Source organism: Nycticebus coucang, chromosome 14 (assembly GCF_027406575.1).
Source record: "Nycticebus coucang isolate mNycCou1 chromosome 14, mNycCou1.pri, whole genome shotgun sequence".
Classification (NCBI taxonomy): domain Eukaryota; kingdom Metazoa; phylum Chordata; class Mammalia; order Primates; family Lorisidae; genus Nycticebus; species Nycticebus coucang.
Window position 1 is genome coordinate 3616766 of NC_069793.1, and position 27200 is coordinate 3643965.

Consider the following 27200-nt stretch of genomic DNA (forward strand, 5'->3'; position numbering starts at 1 on the left):
GGCAAGGCTAGGGGAGCTCCCGCAGCATCTGCCCTGAGAACCTGGACCCCCACATGACAGGCCGCCCGGCCCTCCCCTCTGCTGCCCCAGGCAGCCTCACAGCTGGAAGTAGCCCCCTGGCACCCAGCTCTCAGACCTTCAGGGAGGTTCCCTGCTGTTTCCAGGACTCCCATCTTTCTCTCCAGCTGGGTGGGCCCCACTCACCCACCATCTTGCAGGTAAATAGGTCACTTCTGTTGCCCTCCCCACTTAACTTTTTCTAGGTAAAGAAAGAGATTTCCTTGGAAGTTATGCCAAAGGCCAGTCACCTCCAGAGCTTCTAGAAGGGTACACCTTGCCCGGCAGCATGGCCACCAAGGGTCTCCTTAGCTCATGGTCAGGAAAACGATGGGTACCGAAACACCTGCCACTGCCTTGGCAAAGCTTCTCATGTCCCCACATTTGATCCTCATTTGCTCCTGGTGGGCAAGGCCTTCCCTGGCAGTCCCACTTCACACAAAGAACCTGAGGCTGTGGGCAGGAGGGCAGAGGAATGCCCTGTGAGCCCGTGTGTCCCTGCAAAGAGATGGAAAGCAGACAGTGCCTGGGGTGCCAGGCAGATATTTACAGAAAGGAAAAGGTCAGGACCCTCTGGCTGAAGTCACTAGCAGGGAAAGTGGGGCAGAAGGCAGCCTTGTCCAGCCTTGTCCGGCACAGGCTACAGGCGGCAGGCTTGGGTCTACCCGGCCGTATCTGCCTTGGCTCTGTGGTTTGGGCCCCTCTGAGACCCCCATTTTCTCTTCTGCAAAATCATCTGCCACCACCCAGCCTGCACTCCCATACGTACCAGCAGCCCCTCAGCCCCTCCCCCAGCCACTTTCTGGTTCCAAGGCAGCACAGGAACCCACTGGCCATCCCCCTATGCACCAAACTTTTTTTTTTTTTGAGAGAGAGAGTTTCACTTGCTGCCTTTAGTAGAGTGCCATGGTGTCATAGCTCACAGCAACCTCAAACTCTTGGGCTCAAGTAATTCTCTTGTCTCAGCCTCCTGAGTAGCTGGGACTACAGACACCTGCCTCAACACCAAGCTATCTTTTTTAGAGATGGGGGTCTCACTCTTGCTCAGGCTGGTCTCCAACTCCTGAGCTCAAGCAAACCACCTGCCTCGGCCTCCTAGAGTGCTGGGATTACAGGCATGAACCACTGAGCCTGCACCAAATTCTTAGCAAAGTTTTCAAAACAGGTGAACCATCACGTGTGACCCCTGCATATGCTCAGAGCAAACCCACAGCACCCAGGCACTCTTACCACATGCAGAAACCTGTCCCTGACACTCAGGACTCCTCTGCCTGGAAGACCCACACCTGATAAAGCAGCTCTGGAGCGTTGGGTGTGCGGGGCCACACCTGTCCCAGAGGTCACCCTGCACCACAAAGTGACCAGCCTTCAGCACGCAGAGCAGTGCAGGAGCAGCCTCAGCCAGCTGCTGTTCTGCCTGAGATCACGGGCCCCAGAATACAAAGTTCTCAGGCACAGACTGCTAAGGCCTGGGCTGCAGCCAAGGCTGGAATCAGGGGAAGGGGCAGCCCTGAGCAGTGCCCAGCCTCTTGAGGCCAGCATGGGCCACTGGCCACTGGGCAAGGCAGGGTCATGCAGACAGAAGGTGATCCACAGCCTACAGCCTCCTGTCTTGACTCCCCCCCAGGGACGGGGCGTGATTACAAAGGAGGTGGTCCCAGGCAGGAAAGCAACCGAGAGGGGAGGTTAGACTTCTGTGTTGGATTTAGGACGCGCTGCCACTTGAGGTTAAAGGCACAGAAATGTCAACCAGCAGGCAGTGTGGGGTCTGGGAAGGCTTGTTGGGAGAGGCTACTTGTGAACGATGGAGGGTAAGGGTCGCACTGTCCTTCAGAGCTCAGACATGGCCCCAAAGCTCAGCTAACCACTGCAACCACACAGAGAGCCTGGCTGTCAACCCCTACTCCACCAACCCCCACTCCAGGCCACAGGCCCTGCGGATACAAAGATGAATAAAGGTCAGGCACCATAGCTCACACCTGTAATCCCAATACTAATACTCTGGGAGGCCAAGGTGGGTGTCAGGCTTGAGCTCAGAAGTTCGAGACTAGCCTAAGCAAGAGTGAGACCTAAAAATAGAAAAAACAGCCAGGTGTTGTGGTAGGTGACAGTAGTCCCAGCTACTCAGGAGGCTGAGGCAAGAGAATTGCTTGAGCCCAATAGTTTGAGGTTGAGCTATGATGCCACAGCATTCTACCCAGGTGACAAAGTGAGACTCTTGTCTTCAAAAAAAAAGGGAGATGCCTGTGGCTCAACAGAGTAAGGCACTGGAGGTGGTGGGTTCAAACCTAGCCCCAGACAAAAACTGCAAAAAAAGATGAATAAAAATGCCACCTTATTCCAAAGACATCTTCACACTTCTTAGAAGCTGGTTAACCAGCTTTTCCTTTATTAAATCCCACTGCCCTCTCAGGCCTGAACTCCAAGCCTTTTCAGAATCAACGTCAGCTAGAAGACATGTTTATCTACTGCAGGACAAGTGTGGGCCACCTCACCAAGCCCTCTCTCCTGGAAGCAGGACCTTTGTAGGCCGTGCACGGGATAAGCTGAGTGTGGTGAGTCTGAGCGGTCTGGGATAGTCCAGAGGGAGGAGCTGAGTAGGCAGGTCCCCACCGCTCCCCAATCTCTGCCATCCCCACAGCCGTGAAAGTCTCAGGCACAAGAATGCCCTTCCTGCAACTCCCAGAAGCCCTTTCTGGCATAAGAGGGACACCTCACAGACACTCCCTGGCCTGAATGAAACATGAATGCCAGCCTCTTTCTCACAATGGCACCTTCCCAGAAAACGCCTCCAGCCCCTTCTAGCCAGCACTGGTCCAGGTGCATCCTGTCATCTCCACAGCAGGGCGTAGAGGGGCAGTGGCCAGATACAGGGAGCAGGGTGCGGCTGGGGGCCAAGCTCCCACTACGGCTTCATGCTGTGCCCTGCTTTTTGGGTATTTGGTTGGCAGCTGGAAATCAAGAAGTCTTCAAAGTTGGTGACAGTTTGGCTGACAAACTTCTTTCAAAACACTGAGGGCCCCATTAAGGAATCTGCATCGTGGAAAGCAAGCCCTGGGGCTGAGTTGCATGATGGACCCAGTGTGGACCCAGAACCGTTTCTCCTGGGCACTGAGCCAAGAGGGGAGGCTGCTGTTATGGGCCCTCCTGGGGGAGGGGGAGTCTGCACTGATCAGATCCTGCCATCTTGCCCAGCACAGCCACAGGCTCAGGTTACATGCTCCAGGGGGCACCGCACTATCTTGCTCAGGGCTGATGGCACACACAAGCAAAACTCTCCTTTTCTGACTTCAGTGACAGGGGAAATGGTAGCTACCTCCCAGGGATCCTGCCCTGCCCTCCTCCCCAGAGCGACAGCCCAGACAGGGCCATTCACCTCTTTCTGCAAATGCCAGCTGACAGGTCCCTTTTTTGGCTTTGGGTTGCACATTAGAAACAGGGATAAGACAGCTTTGACTGTCACTTGGGATGTGTAAATAACTCCTCTCCAGCAAGAATGAGCCACAGTGAAGCAAAGAGTGTCTGCAGTGCCTGCCTCTCCCCTGCGGCCTCCAGGATGACGCCACAGACAGCACGCACTTCTCTTTGAGCTTTGGTTTTCCCTCTAACATTAGATCCATAAACTTGGCATTCTCCCTTCCAGAAAGGAGTGCTGTGGGTCGGGGAGGTGCCTACAACACCCTGCTGCGTCCTGCCCCCTCTTGATGCCCACCTGCTCCTACCATAAAATGACCATCACCTGCACCAGGCCGGCCAGTGGCTGGGAGCTGAACTTCAACCCTGACAGACCCTCTGCCCCCACCGGGCCCAGCTATGCTGCGGTACAGCCCTTGTACTTGCTCACACAACCCTCACACGCCATGGAATCAAGTGCAGCAGGATTAAATGACACCCACAGTCACCAGTAGAGCCGGATGTGAACCCACCACATGCCTCTGACCCATCAGGGCTTTCCTTAGAAGCAGTGTGACAGGCACTCGGAAACCAAAAAACCCAAAACCAAAAAACTCACTCCTGATAAACACTGTGTCTGAACTCCAGGAGGGCCACCAGTGGCACTCCACGAGCCCACTCCGACCACAGAGCCCGCAGTCACATGTCCCAAATAAGCCAGGGCAGTTTCGATTTGTCCAATAAATCATAAAAAGACCCCTGGAAGTCTCTTTCAGATCAAAACTACATCTCCCGGCTGCCTCCTGCAGAAGCAGCAAAGAGCTCAGCTGTCATGGTCCAAGTTTGGGTCCAGCCGCTGTGCTGAGTAGGCATGGGGGCAGGGCAGGCGCCCCCCCCCCATCCCCCCACCAGCTGCTGCAATAAGGCCTCAGGCCCTGGAATGTGCAAGGATCCACCTCATTTCCATCCCAAATATCCCTGTTCTCACACAGCACCTCCTGCTCAGCGGGGATATGCTGGGGGAGGCCAGAGGAAGGGAAAGGCAAGGGAGGGTGCAGCTTGGGGGCTGGCCGGCCAGTGTGTCGGTTCTGAAAGCCCAGCAGAGCCACAGATCCCTCAGTAAACCAACCCATCCAAGGTGTGCCGGAGTGGAGAAGAGAGGGTGGCTCCACACTGGCAACTCTCACACACGAGCTCCTCCTGCCCCCAGTGCCCCACTGGGCTCTGCCCCCACCCTGGCCCCCAGCCAGGCTCAGCAGCTGCCCGCAGAAGCAGGTCAGAACCGGAAGGCTTCTTGGCAGAGGATTCCGCACTGTGGCAGAAGCAGCCTCTGACGGATGGGGCCGCTCTGCCCAGGCTGCTCGGTGCTGTCCTAACCATATCCGATGGGACCCCAGGGCTGGCAGCAGTGGGGACAAGTGAAAGGAGTACTCTGCCTGGCTCTCAGGGCTGCTGTGGCTGATATCAAAGCGTCCAAGAGAGGACAGACTAAGGCTGAGGTTTCTGGGTAAGAGAAGCAGAAAAGAGGACCCGAGAAGATTGCAGGTGACAGACACAGAAGACAGGACAGAGACAATACCAAAGACAGGAAGAGACACATGGCGTTGCTAAGGCTCCGGTCAGCTGGTCTCTGTGCCTGGGATCTCCAGGCTGCTGGTGGCACCGGTGTCTGCCCAGAGCTGGCTCCCATGAATTAACACTGCCAGCCCGCCAGCATGGTTCCTCATTGCCCGGCAACCCTCCATTCAAAGGTAGCAGCAGAGGGGGAAAAGTGGCACTGTGACAACTGGCACTTCAGTCTCAGCATCTGTGGACTGAGGGACAATGAGGGGCTCAAAGAAAGGAGGGAAGGTACCGAGGGGAGTGACAGGAAAGGGACAGGGCACCCTGGCATGGAGGTGCCTGCTCCGTCCCAGCCTCGTAGGAAGGCAGTGAGAATTTCAGGGCCAACACTGCCCCCTGGTGCAAAAGGAGCCCAGGGCCCCAGAGTGGGCAGGGGACATCCTGTTGCTAGACTGTCAAGGTTACTTGGACTCATTTCTCCATGTCCTTTAGGACTCAGCTCATGACTGCCTTCTCTCCAGCAGGCTGAATACGCTGAATACACTAAATGGGGCAGCCATCTCCCTCTGGCACTCCTGGCTCCATCATTGTCCTCGCCATACCTGTTTGTCCTTCTGCTTAGGGGGCTCTCCTGATATCATGTCCCTGTCCTCAACAGAGAGCATTTAACTTTTCCTTCTTTTTTTTTAATTGAGACAGTCTCACTTTATTGCCCACGATAGAGTGCCGCGGCATCACACGGCTCACAGCAACCTCAAGCTTTTGGGCTTAGGCAATTTTCTTGCCTCAGCCTCCCAAGTAGCTGGAACTACAGGCGCCCGCCACAACACCCGGCTATTTTTTGTCACAGTTTGGCCGGGGCTGGGTTTGAACCCACCACCCTTGGTATATGGGGCTGTTGCCCTACCCACTGAGCCACAGGTACCATCCTTCTTTTTTTTTTTTGAGACAGAGTTTCACTTTGTCACCCTCAGTAGAGTGCTGTGATGTCATAGCTCACAGCAACCTCAAACTCTTGGGGTCAAGCAATTCTCTTGCCTCAGCCTCCCAAGTAGTTGGGACTACAGGCGCCTGCCACAACGCCCGGCTATTTTTGGAGACAGGGTCTCGCTGTTGCTCAGGCTGGTCTGAACTCCTGAGCTCAGGCAATCCACCCATCTTGGCCTCCCAGTGTGCTGGGATTACAGGCATGAGCCACCACCCCTGGCCACAGAGCATTTAATGTTACATTGACTTGTTGACCCGTCTTATCTCTCCCACCAGACCCTGTGCACAGGGTCCTTGATCTATTTTGTCCCCCATTACCTCCCTAGCACTCTGTATAACGTCTGGCAGCAGAATGAATGAATGAATAGGAATATTTTGGGAGAATGAATGACTGAATGAATATTCAGATCACGAAAATGTTGCTTTGCCCAGAAATATTAGGGTGCAATTAGCCAAAAATCAATGAGGCTTGGCTCCTCCTAGGAGCAGCACACACAACTGTCCCCTGCACAGAGATTAGAGCCCAAAATGCTGGTAACAGGACACAGGAAGGTCAAAGGCAGGGCCAGCAAAAAGTGCCTCCCAGACGAAGCAGCTTAGTGTGCCCCCAGCATTTAGCACTGAAACCTCACCTGGGACTTCCCAGGCTCCAGGGGCCTGAATAGACGGAGTCTAAGACTGATGGTAGGAACCACTAAATGGAGTTTCAGGGACAAGTGAGGTGACAGGGGTCAGGGCAGCAAAGACTCAATTCTAAACACACTGGACAAGGCTTCTTTGCAGAGGGACAGATGTCAGGATACAAGAGAGACATGCAGGAGGTCCAAGAAGCTCTCTGACCCTCTTCATGCCCACATGGACTCAGCTAGAGGGCACGGAGAACCTGCCCCCCACTCCCTTCTCACAGGATGACTGGCTGGATTAGAGGGACTCCCAGAGGTTTTGAGGACTTTGGGGCCTGGAAAGCTCAGAACAAGAGTGTCACCAATGTTATGGGTTGGACTGCGTCCTCCTCCCCCCAAAAGTCATGTTTAAGTCCTAACCCCCAGCACCACATAATGTTACCTTACTTGGAAATAATCATGTTCGAGACGTGGTGGCTCATGCCTGTAATCCCAGCACTCTGGGAGGCTGAGGTGGGTGGATCGCTTGAGCTCATGGGTTAGAGACCAGCCTGAGCAAGAGCAAGACCTGTCTCTAAAAATAGCCGGGCATTGTGGCAGGTGCCTATAGTCCCAGCTACATGGGAGGCTGAGGCAAGAGAATTGCTTGAGCCCAAAAGTTTGAGGTTACTGTGAGCTGTGACACCTCAGCATTCTACCGAGGGCAACATAGTGAGACTGCCGCAAAAAAAAAAAAAAAAAAAAAAAAATCACATCCAAATAAGGTTATTAGGATGAGCCCTAATCTAATATGCTTGATGTCCTTATGAATAGAGGATATGTGGGCACAGTGACAGACAACAGAACAAAGATGACATGAAGACACAGGGACATGATGGCACGTGACTGGAGTATGCATCTGCAGGCCTGGCTCTGCCCTTCTAGATTTCAGGTCCCTGAGGAATTAATCTCTGCTGTTTTCACCTGGGTTTTGGTACTTTTGTTATGGCAGCCCCAAGAAAGTAACACACTGAGATTCCCTACAAACCAGCACTTATACAGACTTCAAGGGACAGTAACGGTGAAAATATCCCCCTGCTTATCCTGATGCAAGCCACAATGTTGACTTTCAGAGTACACAGGTCTTTAGGGCTGTGATCAGCCAGGACAGGCTGAGTGGGGCCAGGCAGGGTGAGCAGGAAGACCTCCCCAAGGACAGACACCAGGGAGGGCAGGAGGAAGGGATGTCAGTGCGGGGGAGGGGTGGAGGCAGAGGAGAGAGGAGCAGGTCCCATGTAGGGGCCACTGGAGCAAAGGCCAGTGGGGCAGTGATGGCCTCGAGAGGACTCCGAGGGCAGACATATAGACTCCAGGTCGAGAGCTCCCAGGCCCGGCAAGGAACACAGGCTGTGTCCTCTGCAATGCTACAAAATAACCAAGCAGAGAAGAGACATATTTGCAACTTATTGGGGGACTGTCCTTGCAGCTCCGAGGAACCTGGGAACATGTTCCAGTCTGGGCAAGATAGCAAGGACCTGAACTGGAGTGGTGGCAACAGGTATAGGGGAGGGGAGCCTCCCAAGAAATACTGAGGAGGGAAAATCAACAGCTCCCAGGAGGCAGAGAGATAATGAGGATGACTCGGGGTCCCACTTCAAGGTGAACAGTGGCAACACCAGACACAAAAGAAGGTACAGGTAGAAACTTGTGACTCAACTTCGAACCCACAGAGCATCTGGCAGGAGAGAAGAAACACATGGCTGGACCGTGAGCCCCTACGTAGGGAGAGTTCTGTGCTGGACAGAGACCCCGGAGTCACCCCTAGCCTGCTCTGCAGACAAGAATGGGGTGGAGAAAGGAAAGGCCACACAAAGGGGACACCCAGAGCCACAGGGACTACTGTCACAGGAGCCGTGGGCTCTAGCAAAGATGGAATGATCTGTGTCCAAGGAGGGTGGGCTCTGACAAGGAATTAAAAAACAAAAGAAAGCCACCAGATTGGGCAGAGGGCTGTTGGTGGCCCAAACAGTAGCATACGTAGAGGGGGACGAAAAGAAAAGTAAGGACAGAGGGCGGCACCTGTGGCTCAAGGAGTAGGGCGCCAGTCCCATATGCTGGAGGTGGTGGGTTCAAAACCAGCCCCAGCCAAAAAAAAAAAGAAAAGTAAGGACAGAGCAATCTGAGAGGTGAGGAGGTCTCTACTCCAAAATCCCCCAAAGTTTGAGTAAGAACTTTTGAAAAGCTTAGGTAAGAATAAAAGGAAGGCAGGATGAGCTAGACTCTAGCGGCCAAAGAATACTAGGATCAAGGAAGCATTTTCTTTTTTTTTTTTCTGGTTTTTCGCCCGGGCTAGGTTTGAACCCACCACCTCTGGCATATGGGACCGGCGCCCTACTCCTTGAACCACAGGCGCCGCCCAGCATTTTTTCTTAATTAAACACTTGAAACTCCAGACAGTACAATTAGCAATATGATGGCCATGAGTCTGGAACAAACTGATGTATTTGCTTCATGTTTCATGTTAAGAAATAGGTCTGTGGATTAATAAATTGTGGTATATGTACACCATGGACTATTATGCAGCCTTAAAGAAAGATGGAGACTTTACCTCTTTCATGTTTTTATGGATGGCACTGGAACATATTCTTCTTAGCAAAGTATCTCAAGAATGGAAGAAAAAGTATCCAATGTACTCAGCCCTACTCTGAAACTAATTTATAGCTTTCATATGAAAGCTATAACCCAATTATAACCTAAGAATATGGGGAAAGGGGAGAGGGAGAGACGGGGGGAGATGGGCGGAAGGAGGGTAACTGGCGGGACCACACCTACGGCGCATCTTACAAGGGTACATGTGAAACTTACTAAATGTAGAATATAAATGTCTTAACACAATAACTAAGAAAATCCCATGAAGGCTATGTTAACCAGTTTGATGAAAATATTTCAAATTGTATATAAAACCAGCACATTGTATCCCATGATTGCATTAATGTACACAACTATGATTTAATAAAAAAAAAAAAAGAAAGAAAGAAATAGGTCTGATGTAGTAGATCAAACACAGGGATTTATTCAACCCCCCCTTTTGAAATCCCACTAAAACACCAATATGGATTTTTTTTTTTTTTTTTGTAGAGACAGAGTCTCACTTTATGGCCCTCGGTAGAGTGCCATGGCATCACACAGCTCACAGCAACCTCCAGCTCCTGGGCTTAAGTGATTCTCTTGCCTCAGCCTCCCGAGTAGCTGGGACTACAGGTGCCCGCCACAGCACCCAGCTATTTTTTTGTTGCAGTTTGGCAGGGGCTGGATTTGAACCTGCCACGCTCGGCATATGGGGCCGGCGCCCTACTCACTGAGCCACAGGCGCCGCCCCAGAATTTTTTTTTTTTTAAGAGACACTTTTGTTGCAGCACTCAGGCTGGTCACAAACTCCTGGCTTCAAGTCATCCTCCCACCCAAGCCTCAAGAATAGCTGGATCTACAGGCAAGGAATTAAAACTAAACCTATGAGGATGAAGAATGGGAAAGCTGACAGCACCAGAGGACAGGGGTCAGGAAAGCCCAGGATGGTGACAGCATATAGCCTAGTGGCAGTGCCTCAGGGGAGCGAGTGAGTCTCACCAGCTGACTCCTGGGGATTCCAGGACCTAGAGGCCACCCACCCCCCAAGCCACAGTAGGTGGGGGGCCGCAAACAGGGGATGGGTTACAGTTTTAGGGAGTCAGACCCCAGATTGCTCAGTTGACATTCATAACTGGGGGCCTCCATGCCCAGTGACATGGAGTGACAGTAACAGCAAACACTGTGGCCCCTGGATGTGTCTCAGAGTATCCTCTGCATTTGATTGCCGAGTCCTCCCAATATCCCCTGTGAACAGGGTCACCCGCCGCTCCCAGGTTGAGATCTGTGGACAGTGACACTTAGGCAGGGCAGGTCACATCATGTGCCCGAGGGTGTGCTGCCAGGATATGCTGGAGCCAGGGTACACACCCTGGTCATTGGAACCCATGGCTCTGCCCTTGCCCCTCATGCACTAGCACCTTTTGGAAGAGCCTCCAGTCCCCGCTGCTCACAGGGACTCAGCCCAAGTCCACACACGGGATGGGATTACTGGGCTCTTCTTCAGGCAACAAAACGAAGGGCTCCCAGGAAACCACAGTCCTCTGTTACCGCTGACATCCAGGGGCTCTTCAAGGAAAGGGCTGGTGCAGCCACTCAGCTCTGGCCCGGCACAGACACTGCCATTGGTTTGGCGTCACCATTTTTGACGTGAATGGCCAACCAAACATCACCAGATATTTGAGGAAATCATTAAAAATTCACCAAAGCAAACTAGGAGTTTTGAAAAAAAGGAAACTCTGAGGAAAAAAGTAACATAGGGGGCAGCGCCTATGGCTCAGTGGGTAGGGCGCCAGCCCCATATACCAAGGGTGGTGGGTTTGAACCCGGCCGCGGCCAAACTGCAACAAAAAATAGCCTGGCTTGTGGCAGGTGCCTGTAGTCCCAGCAACTTGGGAGGCTGAGGCAGGAGAATAGCCTAAGCCCAGGAGTTGGAGGTTGCTATGAGCTGTGATGCCACAGCACTCTACTGAGGGCAATAAAGTGAGACTCTGTCTCTAAAAAAAAAAAAGAGAGAAAAGTAACATAAAGTTGGTATTTAGAAAACCTATAATTAATCTTCTCAGAGAAGAAAAGCTATGGCATCCATTAAGTGAGAGGAAGCAGCTATTTTACAAAGACATAAGAAGGAGCTCTAGGAAATTAAAAGTAGAGTTGCAGAAAATTTTAAATATAGTAACAGAAGAATTAGAAGACAGTTTAGGACATTACCCAGCAAGACTAACATGGAAAGTAGAAGAAAGGTAAGAAAATAAAAATAAGAGACACAATCCAGGGAGGGGAGAAAGAGGAGGAGAGAAGGGGACTGTGCATTCCCAACTACTGAGCACAGTGTGAGGGTACAGGGTACCTCCCCTGGGTGTGGGACACAACTACCAAAAGGACCTTACCTAACAAACACAAATGTAACCTAATCATCCGTACCCTCACATTAATCTAAAATTTAAAGACAGAGAGAGAGAGACACTCAATCCCATATCTAATGGCCAGAAAGGGAGGATTCAAAATAGGGGGAGGGAAATTATTCACAAGGGACTGAAGGATACACATTCAGTGTCAAAAGAACTCTGACTTTCAGAGGCATAGTGGGTGGATTGCTTGAGCTCAGGAGTTCAAGACCAACCTGAGCAGGAGTAAGACCACATCTCTAAGAAAAAAAAGAAAAAATACCCTTGGTAGAGTACCATGGTGTCATAGCTTACAGCAACCTCAGACTCTTGGGCTCAAGTGATCCTCCTGCCTCAGCCTCCCTACAGGGGAGGGACTACAGGCGCCTGCCACAATGCCCAGCTAGTTTTTCTATTTTTAGTAGAGACGAGGTCTCACTCTTGCTCAGGCTGCTCTCAAACTCCTGAGCTCAAACAGCCCACCTCTGCCTCCCTTAGTACTGGGATTACAGACATGAGCCACTACGCCCATCCACAATTTGACTTTCTGAAGTGTCCACGCACATTTTGATAAAAGTTAAATTTAACAAAAGGGAGAAATACAGTGTACGAACAGTTGCAGGTTCCCGTGGTTCTTCCCAATCTTATTCCCTGTGCCTTTCCTAATTTTCTCCCCAGGGGTTACCACACCCCAGAGCTGCTGGACAGGATTCCCCTTTGCTGACTTTATACTGGTTAGATATATATGCACTTGTAGCCATATGTTTGTTTTAATATTTTTCTTAAATAATAGTCATTTTTAACTTGCTTCTTTCACCTAATATTACACTTTGAAAGCTATCTACCTGGGTATAAGTAGACCTAGTCAATTAATTTTAATGACTAGACAATGTATTATATGTACCACAGTTTATCCAGGTACCACAGTTTATCTGTAGGCTATCACTATTTGTGTCTTTACAAATTGTCATGTTAAAATCCTAACTCCCAGTGTGTTAGTGTTAGGAGATGGGACCTTTGGCAGAATTCTACTGAACCATCCATGTGAGGTGGGGCCTTTGGAAGGAGAGTAGATCAAGGGGTGAGCTCTCCTAAATGGAATTGGTGCCCTCATAAAGCTGTCTCGGACATCTCCATTGCCTCTCTGCCCCGCCAGTGCATGCCAATCTGCGAACGAGGAAGTGAGCCCTCCCCCTACACTGAATGTGCCAACACCCTGATCTGGGATGTCCCAGCCTCCAGAATTCCAAGAAATAAATTTCTGTTGTTTATAAGCCACTTGGTCTATGGTACTGTTACAGCAGCCCAAACAACTGACATCGTAACAAAGAAGTTGTTTCTAATTTTTGCTTTTAAGAACTATGTTGTATGGACTTGCAAAATGATAATTGTTGAAGTTAGGCAACAGGTACATGAAGTTCATTATACCATCTGCTTCATTTTTGTGTATGTTTGAAAACAGCCATAATAAAAAGTCAATTTAAAATGTTAAAAATGAATAACCTTGACTTCACATATCAAATGTGCAAGAGTATTTGCACATACTCTGGGACATATACCTAGAATTGGAATTGTTATATTAGACGATAGACATTTTATTAATTTTTTTGAGACAGAGTCTTAGTTGCCTTGGCTAGAGTGTTGTGGCTTCATAGCTCACAGAACCTCAAACTCCTGTGTTCAAGTGATCCTCTTGCCTCAGCCTGCCAAGTAGCTGGGACTATAGGCACCCACCACAATGCTCTGATACTTTTTCTATTTTTAATAGAGATGGGGTCTCCCTCTTGCTCAGGCTGGTCTCAAACATCTGAGCTCAAGCAATCCATCCAGTTGGGCCTCACAGAGTGCTAGGATTACAGGCATGAGCCACCATGCCTGGCCAATAGTCATATTTTAAATGTCAATATTATCAAATCACTCCAAAGTAGTTGTTCCCGTGATTTATGAAGCCACCAGAACAGAATTTCTATTTCACCATGTCTTCACTGACTTAGATTTTCAGACTTTAATTTTTGTCAGTCTCATAGGTATAAAACAGTATCTTGTTGAATTTTCAGTTCCTTATTATTAGCAAAGTTGGCTGTTTTCTTTTATGAGTGTGGACTCACATTCAGGTTTTCTCTTGTGAGAAAATGTTCATATCACTTGTCCACTTTTCTGCTGGGTTGGTTGTATTTTATGGAGTTGTAATAAATCTTTACAGATTTATTATAGATGTGGCAGACATCCTCCTACACAGGAGGATTTAATAAGTTACAAGCAGGGGAAGGGGAAAGAGCTGGGAGGGAAGGAGAGGCTGAAGCAGGGCGGGGCAAGGACAAAGAGAAGAGCGAGTCTGGGAGGAAGGGTGGGAGGCCTAGGTGAAAGATTGGCCTTGAGCTGGATGAATCTGGTCCCCTCATCTGAGACCAAAGCGCCTAGATTTTCTGGGCCAGTCGCAGTTGTAAAATATTCTAATATCTGGCCAGCCACAGTGTCACCCATTGCACTGAGTTGGCCAAGGCTTAGAATGACTAGTAGCTTTTTCACTCTGATTCATCGAGGCTGAGAAGTGTAGACATTGTATTCCAGAAGGCACAACCAAAAGAGCAAAGCAACAATGCAAGAAAATCAGTCTGGAGACAGCAAGGCGTCCCACTGCCATGCAAGCTACTCGTCTGCCACAGCTGTGCCAAGAACCAGGAACAACGAGTCCAAGCTGCATCCGCAATGCTGAAGATTAAACTTTTTTTTTTTTTTTTTTTTTTGAGACAGAATCTCACTATGTTGCCCTCAGTAGAGTGCTATGGCGTCACAGCTCACAGCAACTTCTAACTCTTGGGCTTAAGCGATTCTCTTGCCTCAGCCTCCCAAGTAGCTAGGACTACAGGCGTCCGCCACAACACCCAGCTATTGTTTGTTGTAGTTGTCATTGCTGTTTAGCAGGCTTGGGCTGGGTTGGAACCCACCAGCCTCAGTGTATGTGGCTGGCGCCATCACCACTGTGCTACGGGCACCAAGCCAGCTGGAGATTAAACTTTGAGAAAAATGTCTGGCCAGTCCTATCAGTAAATGATACAGATTAGAAAAGGCAGTCCCACTTTCCTCTGAGGGAGTTTTAAAATAATTTAGTATTCTGAATGAGTTGGTTTAGGTCAAATGATTCTTCTAGAATAGCAAAATGTTAGATTGATTGTATAAAAGATTTCTTAAATTTCTGCTATGATTATTTAACCTCAGAGAAGGGAAGTGAGGCAGTTTTCAATCTGTATTTCAGCATGTTCCTACACAAAGCTGTTTTAATACTCTTTAAAAAAATAAAAAAAAAGATAGAGTATCACTCTGTCATATCAGCTAGAGTGCAGTGGTGTCATCACAGCTCACTGTAACCTCAAACTCCTGGGCTCAAGTGATGAACCTGGGACTACAGGCAGGCACCATTGCACCCAGCTAATTTTTCTATTTTTAGTAGAGATGGGGGTCTCAACTTTGCTCAGGCTGGTCTCAAACTCCTGAGCTCAGGCGACCCTCTTGCTTTGCCTCCCTGAGTGCTAGGATTACAGTCATGAACATGCCTGGTCCTGACAAAAAATTTTAAGTGCAAGTATATAACAGACAACATTTGGGGTATACTTTTACTACAAATTATTTATTTATTTGAAATTCAAATTCATCTGAGCATCTTTCATTTTATTTGGCAACCATAATTACCAGCCGTGTTGACACCCTGTCTAGGCTTTACGAGAAAGAAACATGTGAAGAGCTCCCAGGTGTCGCTGTAACAGGGCACAGCGAGCACAGAGGTTAATATCCTGGAAGCCAAGGGGCCTGGGTTCAAATCAGGGCTCCACTGACTCTGGGCAAGTCCTTTAATCTCTGGCCTTCAATTTCTTCATCTCTCAAATTAGACAGTAATAATTGTCTCATAGGGCTGTTACAAATATCAAATAAAGACATGCGTATAAAGTGCTTAGGACAGTGCCGGGCGCAGTGTTTATTAGACATGCTGGTTCTTACTATTAATATTGGATCTGTGACCAGAGGCCTGTGGTGGGAGTGGGGGTGGGCAGTGAGGGGAGGCCCAGGCGAGGGGCTGGGGCCGTTGCAATGAGAAGCCTTGTTTGCTGAGATGCTGCTTTGAAGCACAATTTGATCTAGTTAACTCCCTCAGCAAAATAGGTCAGACAACCTGACCCGTCTGGGAGCCAGCAAGGATCCACCATGAGCTCCAGGCACCAGTGACAGGCTCTTGCTCTGTCACCCAAGCTGCAGTGCAGTGGTGTAATCACAGTTCACTATAACCTCAAATTCTTGGGTTCAAGCCCTCCGCCTGCCTCAGCCTCCCAAATAGCTGAGGTTACAGGTGCCTACCACCATGCTTGGTTAACTTTTTAATTTTTATAGTGATAAAGTCTCACTATGCAGCCCAGACTGGTCTCAAGCGATCCTCCTACCTCAGTCTCCCAGGTGTGAGCTACTGCACGGGCCATACGCATCTCTTAACGGCTGTGCTCAGTGACATCATGTTTGTAGCCTGAAATCGGCCATGGTGAACTTATTTATACCACAAGTTATTGGCAAATGCTGTAACCAGGGCCCCTTCCTCACCTCTGGGAGAGCAACCCTGCCAGCACACCCAGACAGCAATGTGGGTGTCCATCCAGAGAGGACAGAGACAGGCAGTGGGGGAGCTGGGTGAATAGAGCCCCCTTCCTATTCTCCTTTTGGCTGCAAAAACCCAAATAAAGATGAGTCTCTTTATCTTTCTTTCTTTTTTTTCTTTTTTTGCAGTTTTTGGCCAGGGCTAGGTTTGAACCCACCACCTCCGGTATATGGGGCTTGCGCCCCACTCCTTTGAATCACAGGCGCCGCTCCTCTTTTTCTTTTTTGAGGGCCTGGGATACAGAATTCTTAATCTGGTCAAAACATAAGCCTATCCTACAGAAGGAAACAGGCTGTCAATGTCTTTTTTTTTTTTTTTTTTTTTGTGGTTTTTTGGCCAGGGCTAGGTTTGAACCCGCCACCTCCGGCATATGGGACCCGCGCCCTACTCCTTGAGCCACAGGCACCGCCCAAGGCTGTCAATGTCTTAAGGGGGTTCAGACACTGGTTTGCAACACTGATTAACCTGTGACAATATCAAAATAAAAAATCTTTGCATAATCTCATTTATTTTTTATTTTAAAACATTTCTTTAAACCTGATCCCCAGGAAAGTACCTAATTCTCATTTAACAACTTGAAAATAATCCTTTTGTTGAAGGGATTGATTTCCCCGTTCCTGCCCTTGACACCTTCTCTCAACCAACCTAGGCATTGAAGTGAGAGGGTTTCAAACCAAGCTTGTTGCCTACTCGGCAAATGGCTACCCCAAAGCTGAACTAGCTCTCCCTGGGCCCCATCGTGCCTCTCCTAAACCAAACTTCCTTCCCAACCTCTTCCCAGTGACCAGGGCTGCCCTTTGGGGTCATCTTCCCTTCTGCCCCTTCCCTCACCCATCACCTGGTTAAGAAGTCCTGTCAATCTCACCTCTTAAATCCCTCCCATTTTCCCTGCTTTCATTTTTCCCAAACTACCCTGAGTTGTCCTCTCCCCACCACCTCATCTATGTAAAAACCATTACCTCATTACCACCACTCTAGCTGCTATCCATGCATCCAGTTACCTATTAGCTGGCATCCCAAATGACATTTTCTTGTTTTTTTAAGGTTACACTGATTGAATTTGTTAGGTACTCATTCTTTTTTTTGTTGTTGGTGAGACAGAGTCTCACTATGTCACCCTCGGTAGAGTGCCGTGATGTCACAACTTACAGCAACCTCAAACTCTTGGACTTAAGTGATTCTCTTGCCTCAGCCTCCCAAGTAGCTGGGACTACCGGTGCCCACCACAACCCTTGGCTATTTTTTTGTTGTAGTTGTCACTGTTGTTTAGCAGGCCCAGGCCAGGTTCGAATCCACCAGCCTCAGTGTATGTGGCTAGTGCCCTAACCACTGAGCTATGGACATCAAGCCGGGTACTCGTTCTTAAAAATCTTCCATGACTCCCCATTGTCTAAAGGTTGCAGTCTCAAATCTCCTTCAGGCCTGCCCCCATGATTAGTCCCCATCTGCCTTCCCAGCCTTCACTCCATTCCTCAGCCTCCCAATCCTGCAGCTCCAGACCAGCTGCCTTCTCTTTGTTCCTAAATAGTCGGAGCACCTTCCCACCTCCCCAGAGTCCTAGCTCCTGCCAGAGGCTCCACACTAGAATACCCTTCCTCCCAGCCTTCTCTAAGAATCCTGCTCCTCTCTCAGTTATGTACCTAATTTTTCTCCCTCCTGAAATCTCACCAAATCTTCAGATTCTTCTTTAAAGCTATAAAACCCCAAGGACAGAGAAGACAGGAGATCAGACAAAAGCTACATAACACTGGTAGCTGGAACACAGCTTGGGTTAACTGACCTCACAGCCCTGGTTATTGGGGAAGCCTCTACAAAAAATAGAAAAATTAGCTGAGAATGATGATGCAAGCCTATTCATGAGGCAGAGGCAATAGGATCGCTTGAGCCCAGGAGTTCAAGGCTGCAGTGAGCTATGATTGTGCCACTGCACTCCAGCTTGGGTGATAGAGCAAGACCTCATCTCTAAAGAAAATAAAAAAAAAATGTTGTTAGAAAAGGAAATCTAGAAACTGGAGCAAAAAGACAAAATAGAAAACAGACAAGAAAGGAAAAAAAAATTAGGTTAGGTCAAGAGCTATAAAGGCTACATAACAGGATTTCAGAAAGCGAGAACAGTGAAAAAGAAAGGAGAAGCAAAGAAATAGTTCAAGAAATCCCGGCTCGGCGCCCATGGTACAGTGGTAACGGCGCCAGGCACATACACCGAGAGTGGCGGGTTTGGACCTGGCCCAGGCCAGCTGAACAACAATGTCAACTGCAACAAAAAATAGCCAGGCACTGTGGTGGGCACTTGTGGTCCTGGCTACTTGGGAGACTGACGCAAGAGAATCGCTTAAGCCCAAGAGTTTGAGGTTGCTGTGAACTGTGACACCATGGCAGCTACTGAGAGCGACATAGTGAGACTATCTCAAAAAAGAAAGAAAGGAAGGAAGAAATTCCTAGGATAGGACACATTTCCAAGTGGAAGAACCCACCAAGAACCTAACTAAACAGATGAGCACAGACTTACCCAAGGCATGTTAAAAAAATTCAGATCCTTGGGCAGCGCCTGTGGCTCAGTGGGTAGGGTGCCGGCCCCATATACCGAGGGTGGCAGGTCCAAACCCGGCCCTGGCCAAACTGAAACAACAAATAGCCCGGCGTTGTGGCGGGCGCCTGTAGTCCCAGCTACTCGGGAGGCTGAGGCAAGAGAATCGCCTAAGCCCAGAAGTTGGAGGTTGCTGTGAGCTGTGTAACGCCATTGCACTCTACTGAGGGAGACGAAATGAGACTCTGTCTCTACCAAAAAAAAAAATCAGATCCTAGGTCAAAGGGTTAAGGCGGCAGCCACATATACCAGGGCTGGTGGGTTCGAACCCAGCCCGGCCTGCTAACCAACAATGGCAACTACAACAACAACAACAAAAATAGCTGGGCATTGCAATGGGCGCCTGTAGTCCCAGCTATTTGGGAGACTGAGGCAAGAGAATCACTTAAGCCCAAGAGTTCAAGGTTGCTGTGAGCTGTGACACCACAGCACTCTACCAAGGGCAACATGAGACTTTGTCTCAAAAAAAAAAAAATTTCAGATACTGTAAGCTTTCAGAAAAGGGGGGCAAAAAAGAACCTAAAGAATTAGAAATCAGAAAAGCTTTGGCTTTCTCAGCAGTTTGAGAAGCTAGAGAAGCACAAGCAATCCTTCAAACTTGTCAAGGAAAAATTATTTCCAACCTGAAATTCTCTATCCAGCTAAACTATCAATCACATAAGGGGGGTAAAATGTAGACAAGGAGCAAGGGCAAGAACTGCCCCATCAGGTTGCTGCTGTGGATGTGCCCTACCCGAACAAGCAAGCAAGCAAGAGGAGGTGAGGGCCAGGAGCCAGGGGAGGGACAGACCAGGCCAGGTGAAAGGCACACAGAATCCCTCGGGGACAGCGCGAGGATGGGGCACCAGCCTCCTTTTTACATGTACCCTTCCCTCCAGGGGGAAATGAAGGAAAAGGAGCCATCGTGAACCTGACAGTGAGACACGGAAGCAAGACAACTGTGACTGGCCCGCATCTTAGCAGGAGCCCTCTGATCCCTACAGAACACCACGAGGAAGATGCCAAGATTCACCCAAAGGACAGGTATCCTCCCAAGTGCTCACACCCACGCAGAGTATTTCTAGAATGAGACTTAAGAAGCAGGTAATAGTTGTGCCTCTGGGGAAAGGTTTATCTTTCACTGTTTATTCTTTTGAATTTGCACTTGGTCATATTTTAACAGTGAATAAAATACAATATATGAAAAGTGTATCCTCCCCGTATTCAGGGCCTTTCCTGGGTCCACCCAGAATAACCAAGCTGTCTAACTCCAGGGCTCCTGTTTGTTCATATGAGTACCCAGCCTGGTGCCTGGCTCACAGTATTTCAGCTCCAAAAGTGTTTAAACGAACCAAAATAAAGTTAAATTGCAATTAAAATTTTCTACTGGAACTGGGGTCTTTCCATGAACTAAGATCCTAAAAAAATGGGCTAAAGGTTCCCAGTTGCACACAGTACCTCCAGCCAGGCTGGGGAGCCAGGCCAGCAGCAACAGAACAGAAGTAAAGTTTAATCAGTCTTTAGCCCAGATCACTCGAGGGCTGAGCCAGGCTTTTTTCTTTTTGAGACAGAGTCTCACTATGCTGCCCTCAGTAGAGTGCCCTGGCATCACAGCAACCTCAAACTCTTGGGCCTCCTAAGTAGCTGGGACTATTGGTGCCCATCACAATGCCCAGCTATTTTCTTTTTGTTGTTGTCATTGTTGTTTTAGATGGCCCGGGCCGGGTTTAAACCTGCCAGTCTTGGTGGATGTGGCCAGCACCCTACCCACTGATCTATGGGCACCCCAGGCTTTTGTTTTTAACAGCTTTATTGAATATAATTCACATACCATCTAATTCATACATGTAAAGTACAATTCAATAGATTTTTTAGCACATTCACAGACCTGTGTGCTTCAATTTCAAGCCATGTCCGGCTACTATGACAGTCTCTGCTAGGCATCCCAGCCACCCCTGTTGCAGCCCTCGCTGGAGTGTGGAGGAAACACTCACCCCTCTCCTGGCACCTTCAAGCCCGCAGTGGCAAGGGCTCTCACCCCATGCTGAATGCCTGACTTGTGTGGGCTGATTAATTTGCTTTCTCAGATACAATGTGTGATTCTCAACAGTCCTGGCCAAACTTTTTTTTTTTTTTACGTCTCATTCAGTGAGGTTGATCCTGGCCAGTCTTTACTCCTATTTTGCTAGATCTCCCACATCCCCAACACGCCCCCGAGGAAAGCCCTATAGAACCTAGGTCAATGTGAAAACTTGGTTCTCTGGGCAAAATGGGTAATGAAGCATCTAGGCTACCTGCCGCCACCTTTATTAGAAGGATTTGTTCTGTAAAATTTGATTCAATCAAAAGGTCACACTCAAAGACGCAGAAGGCCACATGTGGGGATGCAGGCTCCCCACCCCTGCATGAGCCCAGGAGATAGTGACGCAATTCAGTGGCAAAGAGCTTCAGTCCCTGGAAGGAAGACAGTCAACAGCAACCCAGACAGGACATGACCTACAGCTGCAGCTGCTCTTCTCCTTATCCACAACTCCTAGGGGAATGTGCCTTTGTGGCCCCTGGATCTGACCTTTCATCCTTTGGAATGCTTTGGAATTTGAACACAAAAATGGGGCCAGAGGCCTCCCAGAGACAGAGTTCTGGGCATCCATGATTGCTGGTTTTATCCTAATGGCCACGTGGAAAAGTGCTGGAATTGCTAGAAGTTTGCATGAGCTTGCCACTGAGTGCCAACCCCTGCACTAAATGCTATAGCATCTCATTTAATCACCAGAGGCCTGGTGAGGCAGGTGTCACTATAAGCAAGCAAACAGAAACTTAGGATAATCACTTCCATAGTCTCAAAGCTCAAAGCCCCACAGGCCCCAGTCTGCCTGTCATGCTAAGCTGTGCTTCAGTCACTGTCCTACTGCTCAGGAGCCACCTGTGGACAGACTGTTAGGAGGGATTGTGCTACAGCTATTACTAGTTACCACACTTGCCTGCCTGCCAACCTCAGCTATCCCTCCTCCACCATCTACTCTTGTCCTGGCCACTGCTACTCCTGTGTTTTGTGATCCCCAGGTGAAGGGCCACCTTCTCCAGCTGTATCAAAGTCACATCTCTGCCTCTCCCACTGCTGACCACAGCCCTTCCCTCAGGCTGGCTGTGCAGTCACAACCCCCTGCCCAGCCAACCCCCTCCCCCGAATGTGGTGGTAACCCATAGTAACTACATAGTAACTACAAAGATAATAATATTCATAATAACTATGAGTGCCAGGTCCTGGAATAGGCACCATCCAGGTGCTCCCCCTGATACTCACAGGACTTGACTGTGACAGTCTTACTGAACCATCACTTACATTCGCATGTACGATTATATGTAACAATTCCTAGTGCTCTCTGAAGTTCAGAAGGCACCTTAACAGACACTCTCATCTACTACTGACAGTCACTGGCCCAGTAGGCAGAACAGGTCTAATCCTCAGGCCGTCTCTTGCTCCCACTCCAAAATACTGCTGCACCTCCTGGCCACACTTTGCCCATGAATTCTCCCAGATCCACTCAGGTGACTCAATGAGTGACTCACTGTGTCACTGTCCTTGAGAGAGTGATTTCTAGTCCATAGCCTGGAGCTGGAGCTTTGGAAGGATAAAGGGAAAGGCAGCCAGGGGTCCCTGCCCACGAGAGACAGAAATTCTAACAAAAGAAAAGGTATAAACACGAATAAGAAAATACATGAGCCAATAGATTACAGCTTATCATCAAAAAAGTCATTTATCATGATCAAGTAGGTTTCATCCCAGGAATGCAAGGCTGGTTTAACATACGCAAGTCCATAAACGTTATCCACCATATTAACAGAGGCAAAAATAAAGATCATATGATCCTCTCAATAGATGCAGAAAAAGCATTTGATAAAATCCAGCATCCTTTTCTAATTAGAACACTGAAGAGTATAGGCATAGGTGGCACATTTCTAAAACTGATTGAAGCTATCTATGACAAACCCACAGCTAATATTTTACTGAATAGAGTAAAACTGAAAGCTTTTCCTCTTAGAACTAGAACCAGACAAGGTTGTCCTCTGTCACCTTTACCATTCAACATCGTGCTGGAAGTTCTAGCCAATACAATTAGGCAAGACAAGGAAATAAAGGGAATCCGAATGGGAGCAGAGGAGGTCAAACTCTCCCTCTTTGCTGACGACATGATCTTATACTTAGAGAACCCCAAAGACTCAACTACAAGACTCCTAGAAGTCATCAAAAAATACAGTAATGTTTCAGGATATAAAATCAATGTCCACAAGTCAGTAGCCTTTGCATACGCCAATAACAGTCAAGATGAGAAGCTAATTAAGGACACAACTCCCTTCACCATAGTTTCAAAGAAAATGAAATACCTAGGAATATACCTAATGAAGGAGGTGAAGGACTTCTATAAAGAAAATTATGAAATCCTCAGAAAGGAAATAGCAGAGGATATTAACAAATGGAAGAACATACCATGCTCATGGATGGGAAGAATCAACATTCTTAAAATGTCTATACTTCCCAAAGCAATCTACCTAATTCAATCTCATTCCTATCAAAATACCAACATCATACTTTCAAGATTTAGAAAAAATGATTCTGCATTTTGTATGGAACCAGAAAAAAACCCGTATAGCTAAGGCAGTTCTTAGTAATAAAAATAAAGCTGGGGGCATCAGCATACCAGATTTTAGTCTGTACTACAAAGCCATAGTGGTCAAGACAGCATGGTACTGGCACAAAAATAGAGACATAGACACTTGGAATCGAATGAAAACCAAGAAATGAAACTAACATCTTACAACCACCTAATCTTCGATAAACCAAACAAGAACATACCTTGGGGGAAAGACTCCCTATTCAATAAATGGTGTTGGGAGAACTGGATATCCACATGTAAAAGACTGAAACTGGACCCACACCTTTCCCCACTCACAAAAATTGATTCAAGATGGATAAAGAACTTAAATTTAAGGCATGAAACAATAAAAATCCTCAAAGAAAGCGTAGGAAAAACACTGGAAGATATTGGCCTAGGGAAAGACTTCATGAAGAAGACTGCCATGGCAATTGCAACAACAACAAAAATAAACAAATGGGACTTCATTAAACTGAAAAGCTTCTGTACAGCTAAGGAGACAACAACCAAAGCAAAGAGACAACCTACACAATGGGAAAGGATATTTGCATATTTTCAATCAGACAAAAGCTTGATAACTAGGATCTATAGAGAACTCAAATTAATCCACATGAAAAAAGCCAACAATCCCATATATCAATGGGCAAGAGACATGAATAGAACCTTCTCTAAAGATGACAGATGAATGGCTAACAAACACATGAAAAAATGTTCATCATCTCTATATATTAGAGAAATGCAAATCAAAACAACCCTGAGATATCATCTAACCCCAGGGAGAATGGCCCACATCACAAAGTCTCAAAACTGCAGATGCTAGCGTGGATGTGGAGAGAAGGGAACACTTTTACACTGCTGGTGGGACTGCAAATTAGTACAACCTTTCTGGAAGGAAGTATGGAGAAACCTCAAAGCACTCAAGCTAGACCTCCCATTTGATCCTGCAATCCCATTACTGGGCATCTACCCAGAAGGAAAAAAATCCTTTTATCATAGGACACTCGTACTAGACTGTTTATTGCAGCGCAATTTACAATCGCCAAAATGTGGAAACAGCCTAAATGCCCACCAACCCAGGAATGGATTAACAAGCTGTGGTATATGTATACCATGGAATACTATTCAGCCATTAAAAAAAAATGGAGACGTCGGGCGGCGCCTGTGGCTCAGTCGGTAAGGCGCCGGCCCCATATACCGAGGGTGACGGGTTCAAACCCGGCCCTGGCCAAACTGCAACCAAAAAATAGCCGGGCGTTGTGGCGGGCGCCTGTAGTCCCGGCTACTCGGGAGGCTGAGGCAAGAGAATCGCTTAAGCCCAGGAGTTGGAGGTTGCTGTGAGCTGTGTGAGGCCACGGCACTCTACCAAGGGCCATAAAGTGAGACTCTGTCTCTACAAAAAAAAAAAAAATGGAGACGTTACATCCTTCGTATTAACCTGGATGGAAGAGGAAGACATTATTCCTAGTAAAGCATCACAAGAATGGAGAAGCATGAATCCTATGTACTCAATTTTGATATGAGGACAATTAATGACAATTAAGGTTATGGGGGGGAAGCAGAAAGAGGGACAGAGGGAGGGGGGGTGGGACCTTGGTGTGTGTCACACTTTATGGGGGCAAGACACGATTGCAAGAGGGACTTTGCCTAACAATTGCAATCTGTGTAACCTGGCTTATTGTACCCTCAATGAATCCCAACAATAAAAAAAAAAAAAGAATAAAAAAAATAAAAAAAGAATTGAAAAAAGAAAAGAAAATACATGACCAGTGAGAGGTAAGGCCTGGCGGGAGGGAAGGGGACCACCAGGGGGTGGGATGGTGAACTTGGGCAGGAACCCCCCTCTATGGAGGAAAGCAGAGGCCTGATGAAATAGGACAGGGGCTTCCTGGGGCAAGTCTGGACCATACACGGCTGTGATTCTGCGTGAAGGGAAAGCCTTAGAGTCAAAAAACTCAAGTTCAAATTCTGGCTTTGCTACCACCTGGTCATACGACCTCAGGGAATTCACTCTGCTCTCTGGGCCCCTAAGTTTCATCTCTCCCAGAACAGAACACTGACAAATAAGGGATCTGCTGTGTGCGAACTCTAGTTTCCCAAACTGTAAAGCACAATACACGGAAAGGACTGTGATTAGATTTCATCCGATCAAAGCCAGTGTTTACTGAGCACCCACTGCCTGTAACACATACCTGAGGGATGGAGCATCTTATGAAACACAGCTTCCACCTTCTAGAAACTTACTTAGGGCGAGGAGGCAAAACTAGCACACTGGAAACACAAGGAATATCAAACACCTAGCACAGGCAAAGAACTGCTTTGAGAGAAAAAGGAGATGGAGGAGCACAAAACAGCTGATTAGGTTAAAGGAAGGGTCATGGAGGAGAGACCCGACCTGGATGCCAAGGAAGCTCCAGGGCATCTGGCCCACGGGGCACCAACACCTGCTCCATGAGAGCACCGGAGGAGAGGGGACAGAAGGGCTGACTGTGCTTCCCCTGCAAGTGTGCTTAGATTGACTCCATTTAGGGTCAGGGCCCAGTAGACTGGGCCAGATCCTGATCCTCATCCCAATTCCCTGTGCTTGTTAGCCAGATTACATGGAGGAACTAACTAATCTGAGACACTGAAAAATCATAATTCTGCTTTGTATGTTCACTGGGAGTATTAACTATAAGAATGCATTAATCAGTCCACAGTATGTGTGAGCAATTAATAATCACCAACATCAGCTGGGCACAGTGGTTCACGCCTATAATCCTAGCACTCGGGGAGGCCGAGGCCAGCAGATTGCTTGAGTTCAGGAGAGACCAACCTGAACAAAGCGAGACCCCATCTCTAATAAAAAAATAAAATTAGCCAGGCATCCTCCAGTCCCAGCTACTTGGGAGCCTGAGGCAAGAGGATCATTTGAGCCCAAGAGTTTGAGGTTGCTGTAAACTATGATGCCACAGCACTCCATCCAGGGCAACAGAGTGAGACTCTGTTTCAAAAATTAAAAAAAAAATCATCAACATCAAATAAGGCTTGACTGCCAGAGCTGGGCCAGACTTCAGAAGGTCAGAGGGCTGAGCCAGGCTTTTTTTTTTTTTTTCCGTAGAGACAGAGTGTCACTTTATGGCCCTGGGTAGAGTGCCGCGGCCTCACACAGCTCACAGCAACCTCCAACTCCTGGGCTTAAGCGATTCTCTTGCCTCAGCCTCCCGAGTAGCCGGGACTACAGGCGCCCGCCACAACGCCGGGCTATTTTTTGGTTGCAGTTTGGCCGGGGCCAGGTTTGAACTCGCCACCCTTGGTATATGGGGCCGGCACCTTACCGACTGAGCCACAGGCGCCACCCCAGGCTTTTGTTTTTAACAAAAGAAAAACAGACATGTGATTTGGGGGTGATCAGCAGACAGGTGATAACCAAAACCACAAGAACAAACTTGGCCTTGGTGAGGTGGGGAAGGGCTGTGTGTCCCCAAGCCCAGTCCATCTACCACCATGGTCCCTTCCAGCAGAGCACAGGCACTCAGCCCACCACAGGCCCTGGCGTCACCAGGTGTTCCCTTTCTAAAAATCCTTCCCTGAGAAGAGCATAGGCATAGGAGTGGGACCACAGAAATGTGAGGAGAAACTGAAGCAGGAATGAAACCAAAGGGATGGTCTGAGGAGGGGCTGGTATGTTATAGCACAGTCACCCAAAAGAGAAGTTTGGGGTCGGGGGCATCCCATGGTAACATG

General features: G+C 48.3%; 1 protein-coding gene across 4 annotated transcripts in view; it reads right to left on the reverse strand.

Annotated features, from left to right (window-relative positions):
• The window catches only part of PC (pyruvate carboxylase), a 116228-nt gene that overhangs the window by 25242 nt on the left and 63786 nt on the right, over positions 1–27200 (reverse strand). Inside the window, exon 1 of one of the 4 annotated variants that reach the window (XM_053561099.1) lies at positions 1288–1486. The exons of the other annotated variants lie outside the window; for them this stretch is intronic. The gene's annotated coding sequence lies outside the window, so the exon portion shown is untranslated. Of the gene's footprint in view, positions 1–1287; positions 1487–27200 lie in introns of those variants that run through there. 4 annotated transcript variants of the gene reach the window in all.